Genomic DNA, 6,000 nt, shown 5'->3' with positions numbered 1-6,000 from the left:
ATTTTCAGTTTAGCAGTTTTAGGAAAGATACCACCCAAAAATATCCATAAGGTATTAATATTTTTCTGTCGCTTGGTGATGGGGATGGAATGCAGGGATTTTGCCCACTGCACTCTATCACCACACTGCTCTCCCAGCTCCAGTAAGGTGCTGGTTCTGCACAGCCTTACGTGTCCTTGCCTCTCAGAATAGAGTACTCCTAGGGAGCTTGCTAGAACCATGGACTCCCTAGCCTCACTCAAGTCCTCCTTAATTAGCTTTCTTGAGACCCAGGTGATTTGTGTACATAGGAGGTTTGAGGAAACCCTGGCAGCGCATTAGAATGACCTGGGAGTTTTAAACAAGGGTCTTGGGAAGGCTGCTTTGTTCTTTATTGCTCTCAGGTGATTCTTAGCTGCATCCAGGAGTGAGAAATGCTGCTCTGACACCAGGGCCTGGCTTCAACCTTGAAAAAGAGCAAGGCTGTCACCTCCAAACACCACCCTGCTTTGGTGCAATGTCCCACCCTCCAACCCTACAACATATGGGGACCTCCCAGCCAGTTTCCAGATCCCGGAAATCTCACAGGGACAGACAAACTGGATGAAGGAAAAGCTGCCATCTTAATCCATTCATGCTACTATAACAAAATCGCTTAGATCAGGTAATTTATAAACCAAAATACATTGCTCACGATTCTGAAGTCTGGGAAGTCCAAGATCAAGGCACCAGCAGTTTGGGTGTCTAGTGAGGGCCTGTTCCTCAGGGATAGAGCCTTCCCCAGCCCTCTTCTTCCCTTGGCGGAAGGGGAGAACAGCCCTCAGGCCTCTTACACCCGTACTTACCCCACACTCGGCTCCGCCCTCATGACCTCATCAGTGCCCTAAAGCCCTGCCTCTTAATACTATCACCTTGGGGGTTAGGTTTCAAATCTGAATCTTTCCAGGTCACAAATATTTAGATCACAGGAGTTAGGTCCTCTAAGAATCTAAAGAACAAAAAGAAAATATAACGTATTTACTTCTGGCCTACAGAGTTCTAAGGCCATTTGACTTGCAAGTTTGTAAAGTTTTAATGACTTCCTGAGGGACCATGGTGTGTTGAGATTGTTAACTTTATTTGCCTTCCACAAAACACCGTGACAGACAATTCTGGCAAAATTCGGGAACATTTTTAAAAAACATTCCAGTAAGATAGCAGGGTTTTTGTACCTACACTGTCCAATTTTATTTAAAAAATCCTATTTTTGAAGTCACCTTCATTCCAGATGAGGAAGTTACCCATCACCTCAACTACCAACTCCTGTGGCACAGCAAAGTTTTGAGTACCCAGCATGTGGAAGGGACTGGGTCATAATCCCAAGACTCTTGGCCTTCTTATCCCTTGGTATTTGCACTTTTTCCCACTCGTCTGGAGGTTCTCCCCTCAGCCTATGCTCCCAGCCCTGGAGTGTCTCCCTCAGCCTCCTTGGGGGCCCAGATCTGGCCTCTTCCTCCTCTTCCACGACCCCAGTGTTCCTCTTACCTCTCATCCTCTCTTGGAGGGTGGCTGTCTGCCTCTTGACAAAGCCTACAATTTCCACTTGTGGGGACCCCCCCCAACAGTTTACATTTCCTCTAAAACTTATGCCAAGAGCTTTTAACACTGTGCCTAGAACAGAGAAAACATTCGGTAAACCTGTTATTTCAAGGGAGAGATAAGCATTCATCCCTGGTAGTTTGGCTTGCAGCTGTGAGTCATTGAGCTGGTGGGTTGATTCAGTCACAAGGTAACAAGACTAAGGAAAGCACAAGTCATGACCCACTATTTTATTTATAAAACTTTAATCACTCTAGCAAGTTGCAATTAAGATAGTTTTCTTCAACTAAACTCAAAATACAGCACCAGACTTTTAATCATGCATTCTTTGTGTTTGAAATGTCCTACAAAATGTACCAAGACTGTTAAAGCAGATGCAAAGCATGCCCTCTGCCCTGTTCAGGTGCATCCATTCAATAACAAGGAGCACAGGCATGCTAAACATCCAACCAGAGAAAAGGAGCATCAGGCCCTTATAGTCAGCCTCCAGGTTCAATTCTGCAAACCAACAGGCCAAAAGGCTCTGTATTAGTTCTCCAGCATTGCAGGAACAGAGCACCACCAAGCAGGTGATTTAACAGACATTTATCCTTTCCAAGTCCTGGAGACTAGAAGTCCCGAATCAAGGTGTTGTCAGGGTTGCTTTCTTCTGGAGGTTGAAGGAGAATCTGTTTCTCAACTCTTCTAGCTTCTGGTGGTTGCTGGCAACCTTAACATGTGGATGCTGTGTGGTGAGCTATGTGTTGCTCTGCCCAAAATATCCAGTAGGAACAACTTAGAGGAGGAAAATTTGGGGTTCATGGGTTGAGAGGTCTCAGTCCATAGAGGCTAACTCCATTGCTTTGGGCCCAAGTGAGGCAGATCATCATGGCAGAAGAGCATGGTGGAGAAGAGCTGCTTTGAACATGGTGGCCAGGAAACAAAGAGAAAGGGAGGTAGGGAAGATGAACCCTTCCAGGGTACACCCCCAGTGACCCACCTCCTCCAGCCACACCCTACCCACCCACAGGTACCACCCAATCTCTCATGAACCAATCATTTCACCTCTGAACATGCCTGCATCAACACAGGAGCTTTTGCAGGACACCTCACATCCAAATCATAGTGGACAACACCCCAATCTCTGCCTTTGGTCATGACAATCTCCCTGCGTGTCTATTCACATAGCCCTTTAAAATAAGGCTACCATCATAGGACTCCATCCTACTTAAATATGGTCTTATCTGAACTAATTACATCCACAATTTACAAATAAGGTCACAATCTGAGGGATTTGGGGTTAGAAAATCAAGAAATGAATTTTGGAAACACATTCAACCCATGACAGATTTCAAAAATGCACGTCTTCATCCAATGCCTTTAAAATCAAGGCTGCAAATTCTCAGATCAAGGGAAACTCCTATTGACCAATATTGGTGTTTTTAGAGGAATAGAAGGTATGTTCCATTTGGTGTTTGAGGAGAAGCTTGTGCTGAGAACTGAGATTTGAACCAGGACCCTGGGGTCTTGGTTAACAAGTCCTCCCTTTCCAGTGGAGCAGGTGTGAGCTGGCGAAAACCACTGTGCTGACATCCTGTCAGCACTGACAGGTGCCTCGAGGACACAGTGCCTCCTGCCTGGCAGATAAGCAGCTTTAGACCATCACCACCGACTTCTAGAAACTGCATTTGAGGCCTGGCAGAGGGGTAGGGGCCAGCTTCCGTGGGACCTGCACACACTTGCTGCAAGTCCTCTAATAAAATTCCAAAAGCAAGATTAGAACATCGATATTAATGAGAGCAAACTGCTCTCATTAACTGTCCCTTAACTTTCCAAAACAAGCCATGCCATTTTCAGGAATGTGAAAAGGGGCAAAACACCCACCTGTCCTAAGCTACAGACCCTCGAATTTTTCCAAAAAATCTGAGAAGACTTGCTGTTGTATTTTCATCCCTGAAGTAACCACTCTTCCAACTCCAGTCAGTTGCAATTTTACATGGTTGACACTAGAGGGCAGGCCACCAAAACATTTCTGTTTCAACCCATTGCGCTGCAGGAAAAAAAAAAAAAAAAAAAAAAACAAAACCCTGGCTCCAAATTTAAAAGGTGTCTTTCTCTCTGGCTTTGCCCAAGTCTAATGCCAGCAGCATTCAATGGACAACAGCAAAGCACTTTTCTTTTCCTTTTTGGTATTTTGGAGATTGAACCCACATCCCTTGCTTGCTAGGCAAGTCCATTTACACAGTGTAAAACCATGAGCTACCTTGCTCCTCCTTTAGGTCTACATTAGTTGGTGTTCTAGATGTGGGGGAATAAATTGCACTGACCAGTGTCAATCATGAAGGGTTTGATTTAGGCTAGCAGATACTAGGAGGGGCCTAATCAGGTGTCTCTCATTGGTGGCAAGTTTACAAGAGATCCACTCAACATGAACACTCCAGAGAAATCTGAAATTAGTTTCTCAAATCAAAATGTCCTAAAAAACTGTAGTTCTTATAAACTCCACCCTTATAGCAAACTTCCAAGAAAAGAGAAAACCTGGGGTAGTGTAAAGATGTTCAGAGTTTGGCTTCTCTTCCCTGCTCCTCAACATAGAAACATCTGACTGCCTGGTCCGTTGTCCCAGATTTTCCACAGTTTTACTGTGTCAGCCTGATAAAGCCAACACTGGTTATTGCCAGGCAAATGCTGCATCTCCTCCCTGCTCAAACATGGGCTCCCCCTGCTGAGAGGTGGACCTAGAAACAGTCCCATGGCCACAGTGGAGAGTCCTGGCCACCAAATTCCATTGGCCAGTATTTATGGAGAGCTTCCAGCTCTTCCTTGGAGGTCTGAACAGGATTTCCCTAGAGGAGGGCTTTGCAGAATAAATGACAAAGATTGCCCGGGAGGGCCTGCCAGGTCACTGGGCTCTGGCTCCTCATTGTTCAGCCCACCGGCTTCCCAGGGCTCTTGTCCAAGTGAGCCGGAAACAGACACAAGAAGCCCCACAAAACTGCAAAATTGTTCCATTCCTGCCCACACAAACATGGAGCACAAGTGATCATACATTCTGCATAGTAAGAAAACACCAAGAGACACTTTTTAAAACCCCCTTGAGGGAAGAATCCCCGAGACCTGTGGCAGGAAGAAAGACAGAAGTTGAGGTCTGTTCCCTGGGAGAAGAACGTGGAGTTTTTCAAGTACTTTGTGATGCAAAGTTCTAGTTTTAAATTCCTCAGTCTCTTTTTCAAAACCTTATATTTTTATATTATGGAAGCAATACTGTTTGTTATAACCAAACAATAGGAAACAGAAATGAAGTAATCTTCCTGAAGTCTACCATCTACACACTAAAGAATTACAAGTTTTGATTTTTATAGACACAGCATCCTTTTACTTCTGAACTGTAATCTTTCTCTTTTGTTGGCCAGTTTGCAAGAAGTGAGGGCCAACTGTCTCACTATAGATAATCAGCAATGTCAAGGAACAGGGACGGTCTTCTCTAGTCACCACTGACAAGTTTCATTAAAATCAAAACACTTGTTTCAAATGTCTGAGTAAGTGAGACAAAATGTTTCTTGAACAAGTCTTGGAACATACTGTCAGAATCTGAAAGTACGATAAGAACCTTACAATTTAATTTCCATTTGATTCTGGAAAAGTCTTTCAGCAGGACAAAACAGTATTTCAATGCTACACCTGCCAACTATTTTTCTTAAAATACATTCTTTGCATCTGCCAATACTATTGTCAAACTTATTTTTATTTTTTATTTATTTATTTATTTTTGTGGTGCTGGGGATTTGAACCCAGGGCCTTGTGCTTGTGAGGCAAGCGCTCTACCAACTGAGCTATATCCCCAGCCCTTATTTTTATTTTTAAAAAATTTTTAAAATATTTTTATAGTTGCCAATTTACCTTTATTTTATTTATATGCAGTGCTGAGAATCCAACCCAGTGCCTCACACTAGCTAGGCAAGTGCTCTACCACTGAGCTTCAACCCCAGCCCATGCAAAACTTGTTTTTAAACAAGCACATTTTTTTTTAACTAAGTGCTTGATTTTAAACTATCGATGCCATCAGATTGTATCTAACAATGTATAATTGCCAATTCATTGTGACTACTATTTATTTTTAAATGGAAGTATAAAATGATTTGATTCAAGAAACTTATTTTTAAACTATTTCCTCTTTTTTCATGTAGCATAAAAACTGTCCTGTTTGAATCTTAACTGCCAGTAGAAGACCAGTCACAAGTGAACCACTTCTCAGTTGCCAGTCTTTGCTCACATTAAAAACAGTTTACAAATGTTTAGTTTTTGTGTTTGATCATTAAAATGTTTATAAAGTTTTTTTTAACCAAAGAGATATAATTCATTATGATAAAGTATTTCAGAGTAAACTTTGTTTTATAACAACAAAAATGCCTTTCAAGGGTCTTAAAACCTAGTCTTCTTCTAGAGGGATAATTTACAATGAAA

This window comes from Sciurus carolinensis, chromosome 10 (assembly GCF_902686445.1).
Source record: "Sciurus carolinensis chromosome 10, mSciCar1.2, whole genome shotgun sequence".
In the NCBI taxonomy this organism is placed as follows: domain Eukaryota; kingdom Metazoa; phylum Chordata; class Mammalia; order Rodentia; family Sciuridae; genus Sciurus; species Sciurus carolinensis.
The sequence above is the reverse complement of the archived record's forward strand: the minus strand, read 5'-3'. Positions refer to the sequence as shown.